The following is a 23,161-nucleotide window of genomic DNA, read 5'->3' as shown; positions in this document are numbered from 1 at the left end:
AGATTTAGGAGGGGATAAATCAATCCCTTTACTATCTTGATCTGTTGCACGCTTAAGTTGTAAATGACTGCTTCCCCTTTAAAAAAATTAATTAGGTCAGTTTTGACGCTAGGGTTGCAGCTTGTTGTTTGGATGTTTTAAAAATTATTTAGCCTTTTATTTTCATTTACCTTTCAAAATTCCAAGGATTTTGGCCTTTAATCGTAATTCTGGAAGTGAGCAGACGGTTTAGGATAAAGCTAAAGACCTGTCCCTTCCCGGCCAAATACTTTCTCCAGACCTCAAAATCTGAACCCAAATCTCTTGATGCTTCCTTTCCAAATGCATGCACTGTCCCTACTTCTGCCTCTGCGCTGCCAGGCAGAGGGGCAGGCCTGGAAATGACTGTGTCGAAATATCCCAAGGCAGTCAATCCTCACTGTTGCTCCACTCTGACTAAAGCAGGAAAATACTCCCATGATAAGCTTGATTCTGTGATACATTTCCATTTTCCGGGCCCATTTTGCAAATCTCAGTGTTCTGATAAACACCCCAAGGCTGGGGGCTTATCTGAGCTCACAGGAGTGAGATTTGCCTATCGCTAAATCTGTCTGGGTATTTTGATTAAAACCCTTCTGATTTCTTGTTTTTGAGGGTCACTCTGTTGCTAATACTAAAAATAACAGTAATGGTAATAATAATAGATGAATGTAAGTGCTACAATCGGGGTCGGACTCGGTCACTGACCCACGTGAGGCTCATTGTCTAAGGGGGAGGGAGAACAGGCTTTGAGTCCCCACTTTACAAATGAGGAAACTGAGGCACACAGAAGTTAGGCATCTTGCTCAAGGTCACAGAGCAGGCAAACAGTGCTTTGCACATAGTAAGTGTTTAACAAATACCATCCAAAAAAAAAAGTGGCAGAGCTGGGATTACGACGTTGGTATTTGTTAAGCGCTTACTATGCGCAGAGCACCGTTCTAAGAGCTGGGGTAGATACAGGGTCATCAGGTTGTCCCACGTGAGGCTCAGGATCTAAATGCCCATTTTACAGATGAGGTAACTGAGGCACAGAGAAGTTAAGTGACTTGCCCACAGATTAGATCGGGTCTTCTGACTCGCGGACCCCTGCTCTTTCCACTAGGCCACATCTCTAGTCGATCAGTGGTATTTATTCAGTGCTTACTATGTGCAGACCACTGTTCTAAATGGGAGAGTACAAGAGAAGTAGCAGACGCGTTTCCTGCCCATAATGAGCTTACCATCTATGAATAAATAACATAATCATTTAAAGATATCTCCATAAGTGCTGAGGGGTTGCGATTGGGGCTAATATCAAGTGTCCAAAGGTCACAGATCCAAGTGGATAGCCAGTGCAGAACAGAGAGCTAGCTGGGGAAAAGAAGGCTTCATGGAGAAGATGTGATCTTAATTGTCCTTTGAAGGTGGAGAAAGTGTTGATCTGGCATGTATGGACTTGCCCTGACTTCCTCCCTTCGTTTTGCTCCTCTCCCAGCCACACAGCACTTTACCTGTCATTTATTTATTTCTATTAATGTCTGTCTTCCCCTCTTGGCTGTAAGCTCGTGGTGGGCAGGGAATGTAGCGTGGCTCAGTGGAAAGAGCACGGGCTATGGAGTCGGAGGTCATGGGTTCGAATCCCCGCTCTGCCACTTGTCAGCTGTGTGACTGTGGGCAAGTCACTTCACTTCTCTGTGCCTCAGTTACCTCATCTGTAAAATGGGGATGAAGACTGGGAGCCCCACGTGGGACAACCTGATTCCCCCGTGTCTACCCCAGCGCTTAGAACAGCGCTCGGCGCATAGTAAGCGCTTAACAAATACCAACATTATTATTATTATTATTAATCATTGTACTCTCCCGAGTGCTTAATACGGTGCTCTGCCCCACAGTAAGCGCTCAAGAAATAAGATTGCCCGACTGAATGAATACGGAAGGGGAGAGAGTTCCAGGCTAGGAGGAGGACGTGGGAAAGAGGTCTGTGGTGAGATAGAGGAGATCAGGGTACAGCGAGCAAGCCGGGGCCAGGGGAGGGGAGTGTGCTAGACAGCCTTCTTTTTTTCACTCATTATTTTTTTCATTTTACGTTACCCTCATCCCGTTTTTCGGTGGAGGAGATGCCTCTGTAGTCCTACAGGCTTCAACCCTGCTCGGCGTTTCTCTCGGTCTCGCTTTCCTTTAGCAGTAGCGGTGCGTTCCAGCTGTCCGTTGGATGACTACCCCGGCTATCTGGGAAGAGGACTTGAGGGCTTCTGGCCTGGGTATTTAACCCATCAGTTAGAGGTGTTTAATCTAGACTGCGAAGGGAGCTGCATCCCCTTTCTCCGGCCGCTGGCGCGGTTTCCCCAGCAGAGCCCGAGGTATAAGGGCCAGATGTGTCCGGGCCCTGCCGACCAGCCAAGTGAATCGGCTCGATTTTCATGGGAATGTGTGCTCGTGGAGGAACTCCAAGTGCAACCGCTGCTGGAACATCTTGTACTCTTTTAGCCTAGGGATCTAAGAGGCAGCAGCGGGGAAAGGAAACCACGGAGCCAGTGCAGATTTGGAGGCTCTGTGAGCTTTTTCTCAACTCACCTGACTCAGTCAATCAGTGTGTACTTACTGAGCACCTACCCTGTGCGGAGCACCGCTTTAAGGTCTTGGGGGAGTACGATGGAGATAGAACAGATACGAATTTGAGAGGTCCTCTGCTGATTTATTTTTCTTATTATTTGAAGCTGTAGATGCCCCATGAAACAGTGCAGCTCCCCAAGGGCCCTTCTTCACTCCCTTTCTGGTGATTCTAGTTTGTGATCTCGTTTCATCCATTCGTCTGTCCTCCGTGGGTCTTGCGGACGCGGGGTCGGTGGCTAACAGACCTGTATCTGTGCTTTATCTCTTCATCTTAAGATGCCATGAGAACTGCGGTTATCATCTGGGAACATTAACAAGCCTGCAGCTTCGATGCAGGTCCTTTCTTGCATTCCCTCAGGTTGTGAAATGAAAATGGAAGAGTTGTTTTGGTTTTTCTTTCCTCAGGCCAACCAGGGTGGGATCTTTGGTGTCACTGAAGTACCTGGGTCTATAAGTGTTCTACCCACTAGCCCTCTTTCGGGTCAGAATCTGTTATTTATAATGTCCTTGGTATTCCCTTGACGTATTTTGGATGAGTTTTCCAAGTGGCTTTTCAAGTCTGTCTCCTTTCCTGATGCTCCAGTGTTGCCAATTTGCATTCAAAGTGTTCTTTTATAACTAGGCCCTTCACCTTAATAATGCTGTACTAGATAGTTTTGATTTGAAACAATGAGTGATTCAGCTGGTCTCTGCTTGGTTTTGTGATTGATTGTGAAACAGTGCCCTATTAAGGCTTTTTACTTCAGTATTCAGGTCAGACTGGATCCGTCTACCGCATCCCCCACCATTAGGAGCTTTGTACTGAGTGGACACTGGTTGCTCTTCCTCAGACTCAATCAATCAAATGTACTGAGCATTTACTGTGTGCGGATAACTGTAGAAGCGCTTGGGAGAATCCAGTACACCAGAGTGGGTAGACATGTTCCCTGTCCACAAGAAGCTTGGAGTCTAGAGGGCAGGGCCAGAGGTCAGGGCAGGGTCAGCCTAAAGGACCATTCACAAGTTTCCTTCTTCACATGATAGCGAGGTCTGGAAAAATGTCCAGCAATCATTTTTCATCTCTGCTTCTCATTCTAGAGATTGGCACTTGGTATTAAATTATAGCACAGTGGCTCAACCTTTCTGGGAACTGCGGCGGTAAGCACAGTATTTATTAAGCCGCCACTGTAGGCGGAGAACTGTACCTACCGAGCGCTGGGAGAGAATGCACAGGTAGGCGTTGGACAGCCGATCTTCCTGTTGGCACCAGGATTTGATCACCAGCAAACACAAGACCTCGGCGTGTTCCATTCCCCGCCTCCAGAGCTGTTCTGACAAATTTCTAGGAATCGAAAGTCCACCCTTCCTTTAAAAGACGTTTTACATAACACCATATGCAAAGCTGCTACCCAGACACAATTTCACCTTGAATTTCGATTCCATTCCCCTTGGAAGCACAAAAAAAAATTGAACACGAATTTAAAAACTCTTTTTCTAGTATAGATGGTACAATGTCGCTTACACTTTATTTGTCTCTTTGATGCCCACTTGTGGATTTCCCCAAATTATTTACCCTCCAGCTATCGTGACTTTCTTCTTTAGGTATCTACAGCACCATTCTTTATTGCCACCCACCCGTCCCACCTCGTTTTCACTCTTCCTTGCTTTCTATCTTTGCTGCACTTTGCCCTCATCTTCATTCTACCTATGCTTCCGCTGCCTTTTTCCCTCTGTCTTAGTTTTTCTCTTCTCCCACTCCCAGCTCTGCCGCTTGCCTGCTGGGTGTCTCCGGGCAGGTCGCTTAGCCTCTCTGTGTCTCTGGTTTCCTCGTCTGTAATTTAAGAATGAATTACCTGTTTTCCCTCCCTCTTCTAATAATAATAACAATTATGGTATTTAAGTGAAGCACTGGGGTGGATAGAAGCAGAGCGGGTTGGACACAGTCCCTGTCCCCCGTGGGGTTTACAGTCTCAATCCTCATTTTACAGATGAGGTAACTGAGGCCCGGAGAAGTGAAGTGACTTGCCCAAAGTCACACAGCAGACAAGTGGCAGAGCTGGGAGTCATGACCTTCTGACTCCCAGGCCCGTGCTCTATCCACTCCGCCATGCTGCTAGAATACGATCCCAGAGTGGATCTGGACCTGTATCCGATCTGATTCTTTTGTATCCCTTCCCGGTGCTTAGCGTGATGCTTGGCACATAGAAAAGGGCTTAATAAACAGCACTGTTATTGTTTACTCTTCACATTCCCACCCTCTTTCCCCCACTAGGCTCACCTGATTTTTTTTCTTCCCGCAGTTCCTGCATTCTTTCTCTCCAAACCATTTCAGATATAACTTCTTCCTTCAGCCTTTTCTCTCTCCTGGGACAATGCTTGTTGGGGAGACATTAAAATAAGAAATAGTTCTTGCAACACTCCAGGCCCCCAAACATTCATCCGTTCAATCGTATTTACTGAGTGCCTAGTGAGTTCAAAGCACTGTACTAAGCGCTTGGGAGAGTACAATACAACAACAGACACATCCCCGGCCCACAGGGAGCTCACAGGTAACAGTGGCCTCTCTGCTCAGTTTGCCACTTGGCAGCTGTGTGACTGTGGGCAAGTCACTTAGCTTCTCTGGGCCTCAGTTACCTCATCTGTAAAATGGGGATTAAGATTGTGAGCCCCGGGTGGGGCAACCTGATTCCCGTGTCTACCCCAGCGCTTAGAACAGTGCTCTGCACATAGTAAGCGCTTAACAAATACCAACATTATTATTTGCCTTGCACAGCACTCTCCACTTGTGAGGGCTTAATGAACGCTCTTAGGTGATGATGAACTCTGCCCGTCAAGAAGTACGTAATTATTAACTAATCTGTTTTTATCCCTGTTGAGCCACACCTTAGAGGATATCACTCACCCTGGAGGAAATTTAGACTTTGTACATCTGTGTTTGCATTCGACAACAAGCCTACATGTCTAGCTGCGCTGAGATCACCACCATATTTTACACAGGTCACCCGATTGCTACGGTTCATAGTGACCCAGATCTGAATTGGGCGATTTCACTGTCATCACTGAAAGAGCCTAATGGCAACAATAATAACTGAGGTCTTTTGAAGCGTTTGCGTCGTACTAAGTCCCGGAGTGGATACACCACAGTCGGCTCAATCCATCAGTAGTATTTGAGCGCTTATTGAGGGCAGAGCGCTCTATGACGCGCTTAGGAGAGTACACAGATTTAGCTCATTGTGGGCAGAGAATGTGTCTGTTGTACTCTCCCGAGCTCTTAGTACAGTACAGAGAGGTTAAGTGACTTGCTCAAGGTCACACAGCAGACAAGTGGTGGAGCTAAGATTAGCAGCTTCTCGGCCTGGGCTCTTTCCATTAGTCCCCGCTGCTTCTCTACCAGAATCCCACAAGCCAACCGGAATGCAGGCGGGGGACTAGCTCCTAAACTGCACGCGTCAAATCCAACTCTGCTGTGTGGTCGTGAAAAAGCAAACTGGATGGTGAGAAGTTCTCCTTGGAAAAAGTTGGGGGAAGTGGGTCAGCTCCCCCGGACCACCCACGCTTGAGGAATTTGCGGATAAAGGAGCTTCGTCTGGCATCAGAGTGGCATCGCTGGGTCCTTGAGCTGTTACCGTTCCCAGAGATCTCTTGCCCGGGATAGAATTCCTGCTGGGAAACCGTCCTGCCTGATCCTGGAGAAAGGCACCCAGTTCCACTGGAGGCCTCTCAATGGTGTCGACTTCCATATCCACTTCAGCACCACTCGTGGTGTGGATTGACATAGCCACCTTGGCTCCCTGTCTCCCTGGCCCCGGGTACACTACTGAGTCCAGATCCGAGCTCCAGACCTGAGCAAAGCAGCTGGTGCCCCGCTCCAAACTTCCCCCGAGATCATAATAATAATGTTGGTATTTGTTAAGCGCTTACTATGCGCAGAGCACTGATCTAAGCGCTGGGGGAGAGACAGGGCCATCAGGTGGTTCCACGGGAGGCTCACGGTCTTAATCCCCATTTTACAGATGAGGGAACTGAGGCCCAGAGAAGCTTAGTGACTTGCCCACAGTCACACAGCTGACAAGTGGCAGAGCCGGGATTCGAACCCATGAACTCTGGCTCCCAAGCCCGGGCTCTTTCCAGCGAGCCACGCTGCTTCTCTACAACAGCCTCTCCCTCCGACACCGTCAAAAAACACTTTACTTGGTGATGAGCTGAAGTAGCGTGGCCTAGTGGATAGAGCACGGGCCCGGGGGCCAGCAGGACCTGGGTTCTAATCCCAGTTCTGCCACTTGTCTGATGTGTGACCTTGGGCAAGTCACTTCTCTCCTCGGGGCCTTGCTTACGTCATCTGTGAAATGGGGATTAAGACTGTGAGCCCCGTGTGGGACAGAGGCTGTGTCCAACCTGATTTGCTCGTAACCACCCCAGCGCTTAATACAGTATGTGGCAGATAGTAAGCACTTAACAAATACCACTATTATTATTATTATTATTATTAGCAGGAGCATGTCAATCAGTCTTATTTGCTGAGTACTGTACTGAGCACTTAGGAGACAATAGAGTTGTTAGTAGTACACGTCTATCAACTCCATTATAGTGTACTCTCCCAAGTGTTTAGTTCAGGGTTCTGCACACAGTTAGCACTTAATAAATGCAATTTGATAGTCATGCTCAGCCAAGTTTTTATATGATTACTCAGTTTTATATCTATCGTATTCTCATCCATCTATACATCTTTGTCTTCTCCTTTAGACAATTTGGCAAAGACACAGATGCACTTTACGTTGTGTCTATACCTGCCTTGGGTGCTCACTAATACTGGATTCTGTGCACAGTGGGGGGCTCAGTAAATATTGTTGTTGAAAGTCAAGTAATGACATTGATTGAGCATTTACCGGGTTCAGAATAAGCGCTTGGGAGAGTACAAGACAGTCGATAGATAGGACCCCTACCCCGAAGGAGTTTAGTAGGGTGCCAGCGATATAAAGCATTTCAGTCTTTTCCGGCACATGCCCGCACGTTATCAGCAAAGTCATTTTCAGATCCAGAGGAGAACTAATTATTACTGTGGGCTGCGGGAGGATGGTTCCTCATAGAGTTGTTAGGGTTGCCAGGCTTTGTTCTTGTTTCACTGGGCATCTTCAGGACGGAGCTCTCTGTTCTTGGCAGCTACCTGGCTGGCTCTGCTTCTTGTTCCAACCTGCGGAAGCTGCGGTGTTGTGACTGAGGTTCGCTGGCCCCGTGTCCTCCCTGGATTCACATGTTGATTGTGTTAGGAGCCTCGCCTTTCAGGATGCCTAAGGAAATCCACTGTGTTGACCTGGGCAAGTGACTTCACTTCTCTGTGCCTCAGTTCCCTCATCTGCCAAATGGGGATTCAGCTCTGCATCCTATTTATATTGTCAGCCCCATGTCGGACCCGATTGTCTTATATCTACCCCGGTGCTTAATACAGTACTCGACACATAGTAAGCACTTAAAAATGCCACTTCTTATCATTATTAAATATGGTGACTGGATACGGGGATTTTAAGGGAAGCTATGGCACTCTTTTGATCTGCCACTAATGTTGACTTAAAAACTCTCTCTTCACCCAGGAATTGGCTTCTTGCTACTTGTGCTTTTGATAGAGCTGTTTTCTTTTTAAATATTTACTTCTCTTTTTGAAAAAAAAATGTTCTTGGGCCCAAGGAAACTTTCATGTATACTTCGATTGAAACCAAAACCTACCTGAAAAAACTTCAGGGATTTTCCTGAAGGAGGAGAAGGGTTTTAATATCAGTACCGAAACAAAGGTTTCCTTCTACTGGACTGTCTTTCTGTTTGTCCTGTTGCTAAATTCTAGGTTTCTGATTCCAGTTTCAATAGCTACAGACTGGAAGGTAATAGCAGGGTAAATTGAAGTCGATATGAATTTGGAATAGAGAAAAGATCATATACAAACATGAAAGGCCTCTGGTAATAATAAAGAGAATCCCGAAACATGTTGTACTTGGTGCCAGAGAGAGATTTGTTTTCTGAGCTCCATCGCATGTAAGTGTTCTCTTTTGTGTGTGAAATCACGATGTTCCATGACCAACTCTATCCACCTCTCCCCCGAAACCCAGCCCCTACAACAACGTGAACAGCTGTAATTGGCCTTCTGAAAATTCAAGCTAACACTTTACAACTGAATTCCAACCTAATAGCTCCCAAATCGTAAGGGAGGTGAACATTTCTTCAAATCGGAAATGAGGTTCAATCTCCCAGGTATCTTCTCCGACGTTTTTTCTCGTTAATCTCCAAGACACGTCTGAGGAGATTTCTTGGCTCCCTCGGCGAGCCTCTCTTCTTCATGGTTAATATCAATCAGTAAATACCCTTGGCTGGTGCAGAGCATGTACTAAGAGCTTGGGAAGGTGCAATATAATAGAGCTGGTAGACATGTTCCCTGCCCACAGTGAGCTCCTAAACGCTAACTGTGTGCTAACCATGTTCTGAGCACTGTGCTGACCTCTGTAGTCGATACGGAGTTCTGTGTCCCACATGGGAGCTCACCTGTTTTCCTCCCGGATGAGGAATTCCTGTTGCCCTCACTCCTTGGATGGCCTGCCTTGTCTTTGCTGTCGAGTCATCTCCGACCCACAGCGACGCCATGGACACATCTCTCCCAGAAGGCCCCACCTCCACCTGCAATTGTTCTGGCGGTGGATCCATAGAGTTTTCTTGGTAAAAATCCAGAAGCGGTTGACCACTGCCTCCTTCCGCGCAGCGCACTCGAGTCTCCGCCCTCGACTCCCTCCCGTGCCGCTGCTGCCCAGCACGGGGGAGTTTTGACTTGTAGCAGATTGCCTTCCACTCGTTAGCCACAGGCCAAGCTAGGAATGGAGTGGACAGGCCTCTGCTTGACTCTCCCTCCCGTAGTTGAGACTGGTAGAGCGCTGGAAACTCTCCAGGTGTGACCCTGAAATGTTATCGATCTCCTTTGATCCGCTTGGACCTCGATCTCCATCTGAACAGGCTCGGACTCTCGGGTGTCACCGCTCTAGACTTCGATCTGCCTAGGTTCTAGCTGGAAAATTTCATGTCAGTCAATCGTATTACTGAGCACTTACTGCGTGCAGAGCACTGTACTAAGCCCTTGGGGGAGTACAAAATAACAGGGTTGATAGACACGTTCCCTGCCCAGAATGTCCTCAATCCGGTGCCCTCTTGGAGATGGTTCAGGTGATGCAGAGGACAAGTGGATACTTGTCATCGAACGTTATTAGTAGAGAGTTAAAAAGCCCTGGGTCGTCTTGAGGGGTTAAATCAAAGCCAAATCGAGCTGAGGCGGGCTAGGTTTGGACATTTGCCTTGCCTGCTCTTTGTGGGACGTTGTCAGGTAGGGAAGCGATGGTGCCGTGACTGGGCGGCACTGGCTCCGGGGGATGCTTTTGCCCAAATATCATTTGTTTCGCTGAGCTTCCGTCTCTCCACTTCCAGCAGAAGCCCCCTGGGATTTGAGAAAAAGGATGAAAGCGATGCCCATTGATAATAACTATTATGTATGTGTTAAGTGCTTACTACGGGCCAAGCACTGTGCTGAGCCCTGGAGTAGATATAAACTCATCAGGCCTGATAGTGTCTCTGCTCCACAGGGGACTCACAGCCTAAGTGGAAGGGAGAATAAGCAGTTAATCCTCCTTTTATAGATGAGGAAACTGTGACCCGGAGAAGTTGAGCTATTTGCCCAAGGTCACACAGCAGGCAAGCGGTAGAGTGGGAATTAGAACTCAGCTCCTCTGATTCTCAGGTCTGTGCTCTTTCCACTAGGCCACAGTACTTCTCCTCTAAAGCAGAACTGGATGGCACATAGGTTTTTTGGCCTCAGCAGAACACCAGTTTCATTTTTCTCTCTGTCTCTTTCACCCATTCTTTCCCAATAGCACTAGTCCATTTTACTGCCCATATTTCTTATAGGACATTCTCCTTTTGTGGTAATATTCTGATTTGATTTAGGAGGGCATGCTAAGTTTGGCTTGGGTCCCATGCCTCCCTCCTTTTCATTCATTCGATCGCATTTATTAAGCACTTGTGTGCAGAGCACTGTACTAAAAATAATATTTGTATTTAAGTGCTTACTATGTGCAGAGCACTGTTCTAAGCGCTGGGGGAGATACAGGGTAATCAGGTCGTCCCATGTGAGGCTCACAGTTAATCCCCACTTTACAGATGAGGTCACTGAGGCCCAGAGAAGTGAAGTGACTTGCCCACAGTCACCCAGCTGACAAGTGGCAGAGGCGGGATTCGAACCCATGACCGCTGACTCCGAAGCCCAGGCTCTTTCCACTGAGCCACGCTGCTTCCCTAAGCACTTGGGAAAGTACAATACAACAATAAAGAGTGACAACCCTAGCCACAACGAGCTCACACTCTAGAGCTCCTTTTGCTCTCTGTCTCTTTCAACCTTTGAAGTATTTTGACTTAGAATTAAAACTTTGAATTAGAAAGATTAAAGCTGCATTTCAACAGCTGGTGGGGCTCTGTTAAGCATTATGCATTGGATCTTTATCAATCAATTGTATTTATTGAGTGCTAACTATGAGCAGAGCACTGTACTAAGCGCCTGGAGAATACAATAAACAGAATTAGCCATGGGAGGGAAGGGGGGAGTGATTGAGGGAAGGGGCTTAGGGTCAGGATGATTCAGAATTTTTATTTGTACTTTCAGCACCTTCTGTGAGAGGGTCTCAGACCACCTTCTAGGTTTCTATATTTTCTGGAAACTTAGTATTTAGTTTTATTGATGGTTGCTGCTTCACTATTACACGTTCAGAATAAATGATTGACAGTCGGCTCAGCACTCGGCCCTCGGCATATGACTTTAGTGATCTCTCTGTCCTTCGGGCCTCGCAGAAGGACTTACCTGCAAGTTGTCATTGTTTATTTCTCGGGGGGTATCCATGATTTTTTCTCTTATTTCAGTGAAAGATATTTATTGAGTTCTTATTGTGTGCCCCACACTGTACTAAGCATCAAGCACTGTCCTTATTTGGGGGCCTTGAAGATCATATAGGTAAATTTGAGCAGACGGTTGGCATGGTGGCTGCGCAGACATACACCATTCCTATTTAACTCTCCAATCTTATGAGGTCTGATGGTATTTTTCCATATTTAAACATCAATACCCACTAGTACATTGAAATATTCCATGATGACCAACTCTTCAGATTTTGGAGTCAGTATAACGAGCCTTCCCAGATCCTTTTAGAGGTTTCTTTTTCTTTCTCTTTGTGTCTATTTGTTATAGTTGGGACGTATGTCCCAGCGATGGTAGAAAGGCATTTTGACTTTGGACAGGCATAGGATAATGAGTTCATCACACATCTCTGGGAAGATTTGGTAGGTCAGTAGCTAAGTCTGGCTCAGTGCAAATCCAAGATGTTAAAAGAGCTGCCATAAGAAAAACAAAGATGTTATCTAGAGTTGTAGTAACAGCAATAATAATGATATTTGTTAAGTCCTTACTATTTGCTAAATAATGTACTGAGTGCTGAGGTAGATACAAGATATTTAGGTTGAACCTAGTCTTTGACCCACATGGGGCTCATGGACTTAATTGGAGGGAGAACGGGTTTAATCCCCATTTACAGATGAGGAAACTGAGGCACAGATAAATTAAGAGATTTTCCCTAGATCACACAGCAGGTGTGATGCCATATCACCTCTTAACAAATGTGTGTGTGATACTTATTTCCTCTGTTTCTTCTATGTAAGATAAATCATTCTGCTATTTTCCCCTCTAACTGGATCCTGGAAAAAACAAATATTTCTGTTACCTGCACCAAATATTCCAATTTATTTATCCATTTGCTAAAGCAAATCAGTTCGCCACTGAACATGATGATACATGAAAGCTACAGTCCTTACATTCAAAGAAATTATGCCCCTTTTTTTTGCCCTTTTCAATGGTTTCAGTTATTCAAATATACTGTATTCTCTTTAATGAAAATTTCCTGAATTTTTCTTTGACTTTCTTTATGAAAATATATTTTTCGACATTTAATGCTTCATTTATTAGCATTAGTGGAATGTTGGATACTAAAGTCAAACAGTTCATGAAATGTGCATTTGGTTGGGTGAAGGGGTATGATTTTGTCATGAGCTGGTAAATTGGCTGAAGTTTTATCACTTCAGTAAAGGTTTATCACTGTGCGTTTGCTCTTTTCAGAATATTTGTATTTGTTTCCAAGTTTAAACTTCTAAGATTGTCTGGAATTCACCGAGGGAAGCTTCCCTTCCTCCTTCTTCCTTTCCCTCCCCTTCTCCCTCCTCCACCCCCATAAATCCTTACAATTATATATTGTCCTCTCTCCCAGGGAAATTCAATGTACCTCCTGTTAGGTAATTGGAATCCCCAAAATAAGGATGGCGTATTAAGACAATATGGGAATGGAGAGGGTTTATGATGGAACTGTAGCTATTTGGAAACCAAACTATGCTAGTGAAAATGATAAAAAAAAAAAGTCATCATGAGAGATCGGAGTGTGTTGACTCAGTTGTAGAATTTGGCATTCCAAATACTGAACTTAAGGTTAACATAGGAAAACATTTCCAGGAGCCCATTTCTTTGACCCCTATATCTGGGGTTTAATCAAGCTGCATGTTCGCTGGTTAAAACTGTAGTTTCATTTGAATTGCCTTAAGAAAACAAATGATGTTTGGATCAGACTGAATTGTACTCCTTCCTTCCTGCCTTGTGAATTTTACCGGGGAAGGAGAACTTAGGGTAATAGAAATAAATTGCACTTTGTCCTCAGGGAGAAACCACTATCCTTTCCACAGCGGTGATGATCTCCAGGGCCTAAATACTGGAAAAATAGCCAGTCATGTTCACAAGTATTCAGAAGCATCACTACCCATTCCGTGTTTCCACCCGGCATTTCACTGACGAATTGGCAGGAAAACTTTGCCTTCAAAACCTCTGGCTGACCCAGAGAAAGATACACATTTCAAGGAAAGGGAACCTTAGAATGAACCTGACTTCTATTTTCATTTGTGGACCGTTCTCTTCTATTACGGTATACTGTACTCTTGAATGAGAATTTACATTTGCCTTCACTTAGAATAAATTTTACTTTCTCTTCGAGCTTAGTGGATAGAACATGGACCTGGGAGTCAAAAGAACCCAATCCCGGCTCCCCCATGTGTCTGCTGTGTGACCGTGGGCAAGTCACGTAACTTCTCTGGGCCTCAGTTACTTCATCTGTAAAATGGAGATGAAGAGTGTGAGCCCCATGTGGTGGTCAGAGACTGTGTCCAACCTGATTTACTTGTAATTACCCCAGTGCTTGGCACCCAGTAAGTGCTTAAGTATCATAATTATCATCATTGATATAATTATTATTCAACTAGGCAGGAAATAGCCCAGAAACCTTTCTTCGTTTATTCATTCAATCATATTTATGATTCATTCATTCATTCAATCGTATTTATTGAACATTTACTGTGTGCAAAGCACTGGACTAAGCACTTGGGAGAGTACACTATAACAATGTACGGACACATTCCCTGCCCATAACGAGCTTACGGTCTAGCTGGGGAGATAGACATAGATATAAATAAATGAGCCAATTACAGATATGCACATCTCTCTATGTGCGTATCTTCCTTTTGCCAATCAAAAGACCTCAAGTCAACTCAGAGACCAATATTGCCTTAGAGAAAATGAAGTTCATCATCTCCCTGGTTTCAGGTAACAGCATCTAGCAGTCTATAAAATACTCACTGTGGCTTTTAGGGGGTGGGGTATTACGAATGCTTTGCTTGCAGTCAGCATAAATTGGATTTTCAAAGGAATTTACGGCTCATTCCGTAGTGTCTCGGTTACTATGAAGGTAGAGGATCGGAGAGTATTTAGAGGGCTTTATTCATCTAATCATTAAGGATCCAGCTTTACCCTGCCATTTCACAAGCTGTAAAAAAAAAAAAAGTATGAATTCTCCTTATATGGCTTTTAAACTGTAAAACCATGTTTTTCATTCAGATACTATCATTTGTTTTTCACGTTAGAATCACAGTATCGTATCGGCTCTATACACTGAATTCTAGTATTAGTGTCAATACTGACGGTATTGAATGAAGCAGCGTGGCTCAGTGGAGAAAGCATGGGCTTGGAGGGCAGAGGTCATGGGTTCAAATCCCGGCTCAGCCGCCAGTCAGCTGTGTGACTTTGGGCAAGTCACTTAATAATAATAATAATAATGTTGGTATTTGTTAAGCGCTTACTATGTGCAGAGCACTGTTCTAAGCGCTGGGGTAGATACAGGGGAATCGGGTTGTCCCCCGTGAGGCTCACAGTTAATCCCCATTTTACAGATGAGGTAACTGAGGCACAGAGAAGTTAAGTGACTTGCCCACGGTCACACAGCTGCCAAGTGGCAGAGCCGGGATTCGAACCCATGAACTCTGACTCCCAAGCCCGGGCTCTTTCCACTGAGCCACGCTGCTTCTCTGTGCCTCAGTTACCTCGTCTGTGAAATGGGGATCAAGACTGTGAGCCCCACGTGGGACAACCTGATCACCTTGTATCCTCTCCGGCGCTTAGAACAGTGCTTTGCACATAGCGCTTAACAAATACCATAATTATTATTATTACTGAGGGGGCAGAAACTGTACTGGTCACTTGGGGAGCAAGTGAAAGAAGTAAAAATGAGATCCCTGCTCTTAAGTAGATTTCACTCTAATAAGGAAATCTGAAAACGGAGCATGGAACGGGTGAGTGCCTACAGCTTCATTTTCATTCAACCCCGTGAAATTTCTGGCTGTTCAGACCTCACCATACTGTGGGAATGGTCAAATTCTAGCAGTTCATTAAAATGGTAGCCTACCAGCTGTTTCTAAAATCAATGACTGTTGCCCACACCCCACAAATTCCTACCACCCCACAGACTCATTCTACTCCACACTAAATTTTGTCACTCCTCAATTATCACCAGTTCAGGTTCAGCATCGATCGATCGATCAATTTATGAATGTTATTGATTGAGCGCTTATTCTGTGAAAGACTACTGCACAAAGTCCTTGGGGAGAGTACAGAAATAATAATAATCTTGGTATTTGTTAAGCGCTCACTATGTGCAGAGCACTGTTCTAAGCGCTGGGGGCTACAAGGTGATCAGGTTGTCCCACGAGGAGCTCACAATCAATCCCCATTTCCCAGATGAGCTCACTGAGGCCCAGAGAAGTGAAGCGACCTGCCCACAGTCACACAGCTGGCAAGTGGCAGAGCCGGGATTCGAACCCATGACCTCTGACGCCCAAGCCCGGGCTCTTTCCACCGAGCCACGCTGTGATCCCTGCCATGGGGGACCATCTAGGAACCTCCCCCCATTCACCGTGAATGACAATAATAGTTGTGGTATTTAAGTGCTTACTATAAGCCAAGCACTGTACTCAGTTGCTGGTGTGATTATAAGCAGATCAGTCCTTTTCTCTCACGGGGACAAGCACAGAGCTCAGAGATCTTTCCAAACAACAGAAAATATCAATTGGGGTTGAGGATATCCTAGGCAGAGAATGTCTGCCAACTCTGTCGTACTCTCCCAAGCGCTTAGTACCGTTCTCTGCACACGCTAAGCACTCAATAAATACGACCGATTGATCTTTGGATATTCTACGGGTCGTATTTAGGAATGTAAAATAGTGCATTGAGGAAAGCTGCAGGATTTGGGAGACATTTATTGTTGAGTATTTACGTACCTTTTCTGTATTGCTAAATAAGTTAGGAATCAATGTGCGGTCACCTTGTTAGGCTTAATTTTCTCATCTAATGTTTTTTCCCAGTTTTAAAAAAATTAGAATCCATCTTCCTTCAAGAGGTGGGATGAATTGTATCGGACGATCTGAATTTGTACTGTACTCTCCCAAGCTTTTAGTGCGGTGGTCTGCACACAGTAAGCCCTCAATAAATACCACGGATTGAGTGAATGAAAGGAGAGCCATGGATAGAGGCAGCCTAACGTTGAGCCTTTAAAAGTACAGTGTCGACTTCCAGTCAGCATGGAGATCACAGTCATGACTTCCGTATTCCATCTTCCACAACTTCCAAAGGTCACAACAATTCTGTCATCTCTTAATCTCGGTTATCATCTTTGATTACTCCAAGAAAGCCACTGGAGTCATCGATGAGAATTTAAACCTAAAAATGGCCCAACTTCTCCGATTTTTTCCCTTTTCCTCCCTTTTTCTTCCCCCCCCCCCACTCTCCTTCCCTCATCTTTGATTGAAACCAAGGTCTCCTAGAGAAGAGAATAGGAAAGATTCTCTATTAGTGATGAGGGAGTTGTATAAGAAGTTTAAGTGGAAGGCCCAGTCCACCCCCACCTGACAGAGGGAGCAAGACGTTGTAATCCGGAGGTGGGGAAAAATATCGCGGGGGTTTAAATACGATGCGTTAGAATGGAGTACTGTATTTGTTGGTTTCAGTTCAAAATATGGCTGGGATCTTAAAGGTTCTTCAATCACTGTTACCATCTTGGTCATTTAGAATGTTCATATGCTATTTTACTACTAACAAGCACAGCTGCCTCCTAAAAGCATATTCCAAATGGAGTCAGTATCATCTTGGGAATTCGCCAGAGTTCTTTTGCACCACTTGCAGTTAAATTCAGCACCCTGATGGGAATCACTCAAAAAAGGCCGTGGGTTCTAATTCCGCCACTGCCACTTGTCTGCAGTGTGCCTTTGGGCAAGTCACTTTACTTCTCTGGGCCTCAGTTACCTCATCTGGAAAATGGGGATTGAGACTGTGAGCTCCAAGTGGAACGACCTGATTACCTTGTATCTACTTCAGTGCTTAGAACAGTGCTTGGCACATAGTAAGCATTTAAATGCTATTATTATTATTATTATTATTAATAATAATAAAGAACATTTTGAATAATACAGCATGGCCCAGTGGAAAAAACACGGGCCTCGGAGTCAGCCTCTGGGTTCCAATCCGGGCTCCGCCATTTTTTTGCCGCATGACCTTGGGCGAGGCACTTAATTTCTCTCTAACCCCAGTTTCCTCTTCCGTAAAACGGGGATTCAATGTCTGCTCTTTGTTGTGGGGAAGGACTGTGTCTACCAACTCTGTTATACTGCATTTTCCCAAGCATCTAATACAGTTCTCTGCCCACAGTAAGTGCTCATTACTTACGATTTAAGTAGGAGGGAGAGTAAACCCCATGTGGGACAGAGACTGACACGATTATCTTGTACTTTTCCAGTCCTTAGTACAGCATTTGACACGTAGTAAGCCCTTAACAAACAACACAATTATTATCATTATAAAAAATAGAGTTATTCATTCATTTGTACTTATTGAGCACTTAATGTGCAGAGAACTGTACTGTTTGTGTAAGTACAATACACCAATAAACAGCGACATTCCCTGAACACAACAAGCGAATGGTCTGGAGCGGGGGAGACAGACATCAATACACTAATTGAAATTTGATCAGTGTCCTCAAGGGGCTTACAGTCTAGCTGAAGAGAACAGGACTAACTATAGATTCTTTCCTTAAAATAATTATAGATTAGACTGTAAACCCGTCAGTGGGCAGGGACCGTTTCTACCTGTTGCCGACTTGTACATTCCAAGCGCTTAGTACGGTGCTCTGCACATGGTAAGCGCTCGATAAATACTATTGAATGAATGAATATTTGTTAAACACTTACTATGCGCCAGGCACTGTATTAAGCGCTGGAGTGGATGCAAGCAAATTGGGTCGGGCACAATCCGTGGCCCGCGGGGGGCTCACAGTCTTAATCCCCATTTTACAGATGAGGTAACTGAGGCACAGAGAAGTGAAGGCCGCACGGTAGACAAGTGGGGGAGCTAGGGTTAGAGCCCATGACCTTCCGACTCCCAGGTCTGTGCTCCATCCCCTGTCCCACGCTGCTTCATGCTTATGCGATGACCAAGAAGTGAGGAAGATGGTGGATAATTGAATAATAAAGCAGGGAAAAGGTTCCAAATTTCTCTCAGCCTGGATAATACTTCTAGTGCAAATGTGCTAAGAAAGGTTCTGACGGCTAGATGGCTGGTAGCAGTTACTTTCAGGCTCTGAGTCATCGGTATGTTTTCTAGCTCCGACGGTCTTTCTCGTCTGCCTTTGTTTCGTTGGGCTGGTTTTGCAATTAGAAAAACAAATAAAGCTTTCCTTGTGTCACTGTCATTTCTGAAATTCCTTCCCCTTTCCAAAGCTCTATTTAATACGGACGAATTTGAAGTCCTCACTCCTCGGGAAGAGGGGTATCAACTTAACCTTTGCATTTCCGATCTCCTTTAAGCAAGTTTTTTCCCCCGAAGCAGTAAGAACGAGCTATCTGTCGTTCGTGGTCTTACTCCCCCTCACCTACCCTCCCTCTCAGGGCCCTAACAAGAAACCAGATCTAGTCACAGCTGCCTGTCTCTTCCTCCAATTCCAACACAAAGCATTCCACTCACACGCCCTCGCTCAGCTGCCGCTGCTGGTTCTTTCCCAATTCCTCCTGTCACGCATCACCATCTAGCACATCTCCCACCCACTTCCCTAGACAAAGACTTGGACCTGTCTCCTAAATGCCAGCCCCTCCTGCTATCCATTCAGCCAAGAGCCAAAACTTCAGCTCAACTCCCTCATAAGCAACATCCACCCACTCCTCCTCCTCCGACCAAAAAAAAAAACCAAAAAACCAACCACAAACAAAAAACTTCTCAGCTCCCATGGCCTCAGCCCCGGTGTCCAAAGGTTAGACGAGATTTTTCAAAGTCAGATATCTGAGAGTGATTATCTGATGCAAACCCTGGTTGAAAGTGTCTCGTGGTGCCAAAAAATGTGAGGAAAAACTAATTTCTCTGCACTCCGTCTCACCTGTACTGGTGCGGTGAGTGGTCGGAATTCTAAACTCAAATGGGCAAAACAGTTTGTTTCACGTTTCGTAGCAATCCTTTATTTATTCCACTGTCTACTTAGCTCTAGAGCAGAGACGGTTACCTTCAGTGGCATCGAACTGTTGATAAGCTCTCAGCAACGAGATGTGCAAGTGAGGCAAAAGGGGCAGGAAAGAGTAGCGTCCTTTTGGGTTCTCCTTCTGTCCTACAAATTCCCTTTCTGTCTCCCTTCCTCTTTCCCTCTCATCCCTTCTATATCCCCTATCACTCAGATTTCCATCTCTTCATTACTCCTATGAACCAAAATACCATTAGATATCTGCCTAGAAATTCAGAATCCCATGACAGGACTACATTACTGAGCTCTGCTTAGCTGCTCTCTCAGCCCTCTCCCCTCGACCCATTGTGTTCACTTTCAAAGCTTCTAAATCCGGATCATTAATCCCCTCGGTCACCTAGATTTATAGCAGCCATCCATTTCTGCCCCTCTCTCTCTGCCTGGCCCCTCAAACTACTTACTCCCTTCTCCCTCCTTAGGATCTTTAGAAAGCCTCAGTTCCAATCCTTAGTCTCTCCTCTCTTTTGAGGCAGTGGCAGGTTTGGAGTCTGCCTATTCCCACCCACTGGTCTCTGCTATTTTCCCTATCCGTAATCTATTTTAATGTCTGTTTACCCCTGTAGATTGTACGTTCCTTGTGGGCAGGGTGAGCATCTACCATCTCAGTTTAATAGGACTTTCCCGAGAGCTTCATACAGTCTCTGCACATGATGAGCGATCAAGAAATAACACCGATTGGCTTGTTGGATGCCAAATTTTGGTGTTGAGGGGCGGGGGAGGAACCGTAGCTTCAGAGGTCTCCCCCTCTCTCATGCCTGAAACTCTCTCCCTCTTCATATCTGATAAACCAGCATTCTACCCATCTTCAAATTCCTTTTGAAATAATACCTCCTCCAGGAAGCCTTCCCTGACTAAGCTTTCAGCCCCTGACTCTATTTTTCCTCCTTACTGCCTCTCCCATGCACTTGGTCCCACCGTCTAAGCATTTGGGTGGCGCTCCCGATCTTCACTCCACAACTAATAAATACATATCCTTATACTCAGTCACTGCCCTCACCTGTAATTTATTTTAATAATAATAATCATAACGTTGGTATTTATTAAGCGCTTACTATTTGCAGAGCACTCTTCTAAGCGCTGGGGTAGATACAGGGTAATCAGGTTGTCCCACATGAGGCTCACAGTCTTAATCCCCATTTTACAGATGAGGTAACTGAGGCACAGAGAAGTGAAGTGACTTGCCCACAGTCACACAGCTGACAAGTGGCAGAGCCGGGATTCGAACTCATGACCTCTGTCTCCCAAGCCCATGCTCTTTCCTCTAAGCCATCCCCATCTTGACTCCTTGAGGACAGGGATAGTATCTATCAGCTCTATTATACTCTCCCAAGCAATCAGTCAATCTTATTTGAGTGCTTACTGAGTGCAGAGCACTGTGCTGCACTGAGAAGCAGCGTGGCTCAGTGGAAAGAGCCTGGGCTTCGGAGTCAGAGGTCATGAGTTCGACTCCTGGCTCCGCCACTTAGCTGTGTGACGGGGGGCAAGTCACTTAACTTCTCTGTGCCTCAGTTCCCTCGTCTGTAAAATGGGGATTAAAAGTGTGTGAGCCCCACGTGGGACAACCTGATGACCCTGTATCTCCCCCAGCGCTCAGAAAAGTGCTCGGCACCTAGTAAGCTCTTAACAAATACCAACATTCTTACTAAATAATAATAATAATAATGTTGGTATTTGTTAAGCGCTTACTATGTGCCGAGCACTGTTCTAAGCGCTGGGATACTTGAGGGAGCGCAGTATAACAGTATATCGGAGTCGGGAGACACATTCCCTGCCCACAGTGAGCTTCGCTTAACACAGTGCTCTGCACAAAGCCATTGTCGACGACTGATTGAAAGAGCTGTTTCCAACCTCGGCGTAGCTTCATGGTAACTATGTGTTTTTGCTGCTCACTTAAAATACTAGGCTAGTCCAAATTGGGAAGCAGTGGGGCCTGGTGGAAAAAGCTTGGGAGTCAGAGGATCTGGGTTCTAATCCCAGGCCTGCCTCTTGTCTGCTGGGCGACCTCGAGCAAGTCTCTTAACTTTTCTTTGCTTCACTTACCTCCACTATAAAAAGAGGATTAAGACTGTAAGTCCCACGGGGCACCTGGACTCTGTCCAACCCGATTATGTTGTATCTACCTCAGCACTTAGTAGAGTGCCTGGCACATAGTAAGGGCTTAGCAAATACCATTAAAAAAAAAAAAATCTAGATGTGGGTGGTGTCCTCTCTCACATTCCTCATGCTAGACCGTACTTGTCCTATATGGTCTTTGCCTTTCTGACCACTAGCTTGAAGCATTCTAGAGAAAGGGACTACAGGGATTTTAAGAAGCAGAGATAAATTCATCAACAAAATGCACCGGGCCGACTACGGAGAGGTGGACCAACCTACAGCTAGTTCTCAGTGGGGGCAGAGGGAGCCGTTCATATTCCCAAAGGAAGTGAGAGGCCTCTAAAGGAAGCACAGTCTTCATTCTGCATCCGTGGAGGCTAACTGGAGGCTGAATGTCCTCCGACGGTGATCACACAGCCCCGCGTTTGTTTCCGCACCACCGCGCTGACGTCTCTGTTGTTTTCGCTGGCAGAGTTGCCCAATTTTCATAAAAGACTCAACCCAGCTGAACATTGCCAGCTGTATGTTCAGGGATAATAAACTGCTACTGATTTTCCCCAGAGAGACTCTTAATGAACCCTTTTTACCTTGAAGGCGCTCCTCTCACAGGTGCAGTTGAGCAACTGTCGGGTTGCAACACGGTTGAGGCACAAAGTTCACCACTAACGTAAAAACAGCCAACCCAGTTCTGCTTTTTAAATGCCATCTGAACTGACAGAATTAAGTAATGTAAACAAAGGTGAAGCAATAGCTGGGAAGGAACCCAGTCGCGTAGTTGCTCCGTGGAGAGAGAATTTCCCGTTTGGCATCTTCATGAGAGGAATATGATTTCAACTATTTGCCAGTGGGGTGCCGGGAAGATCATTTCCCGTTCCTTCCCCTTCTTTCAAAGGCACTTTCCACTTCATAGGCTGCCCGGGACTTAGAAAACATTTCCGGAAGGGATGAGAAGCTCGTTGGTTTTACGCCACGGGGGGCCTTGGTGGATATGAAACTTTGGGAACAAGTTGGAGAATCGTGAAGCACAGGAGACTTAATTCTCCATTATTAAAATTTTGAAATGCTATCAACCTAGCTTCTAAATCTTTATTTCTGTGTAAGATAGTGTAGAAAAAGGAGAGTTAGAGAAAACACACACACATACACGGATAAGGTTGCCACGCCAAGTTTCCCGCTGATGAAAGATCTCGGGGAGAATAGCCTTAGTGTGGTTATTGTAATAATCAATCAGTCAATCAATGGTGTTTACTGAGTGCTTATTATGTGCAGATTACTCTTCTAAGTGCTGGGGAAAGTACAAAATAATAGAATTTCCAAACATGTTTCCTAACCATAATGAGCTTACAGTCTAGAAGGGGAGACCGACATTAATATGAATGAATAAGTAATTTATAATAAATAATTTAAAGATAGGTACAGAAGTGCTGTGGGGTTGGGAGTGGGGCGAATATCGAATGTCCGATATACACCGTCAGGGGAGAACA

Source organism: Ornithorhynchus anatinus, chromosome 14 (genome assembly GCF_004115215.2).
Source record: "Ornithorhynchus anatinus isolate Pmale09 chromosome 14, mOrnAna1.pri.v4, whole genome shotgun sequence".
Taxonomy (NCBI): domain Eukaryota; kingdom Metazoa; phylum Chordata; class Mammalia; order Monotremata; family Ornithorhynchidae; genus Ornithorhynchus; species Ornithorhynchus anatinus.
Note: the sequence above shows the minus strand (reverse complement) of the source record.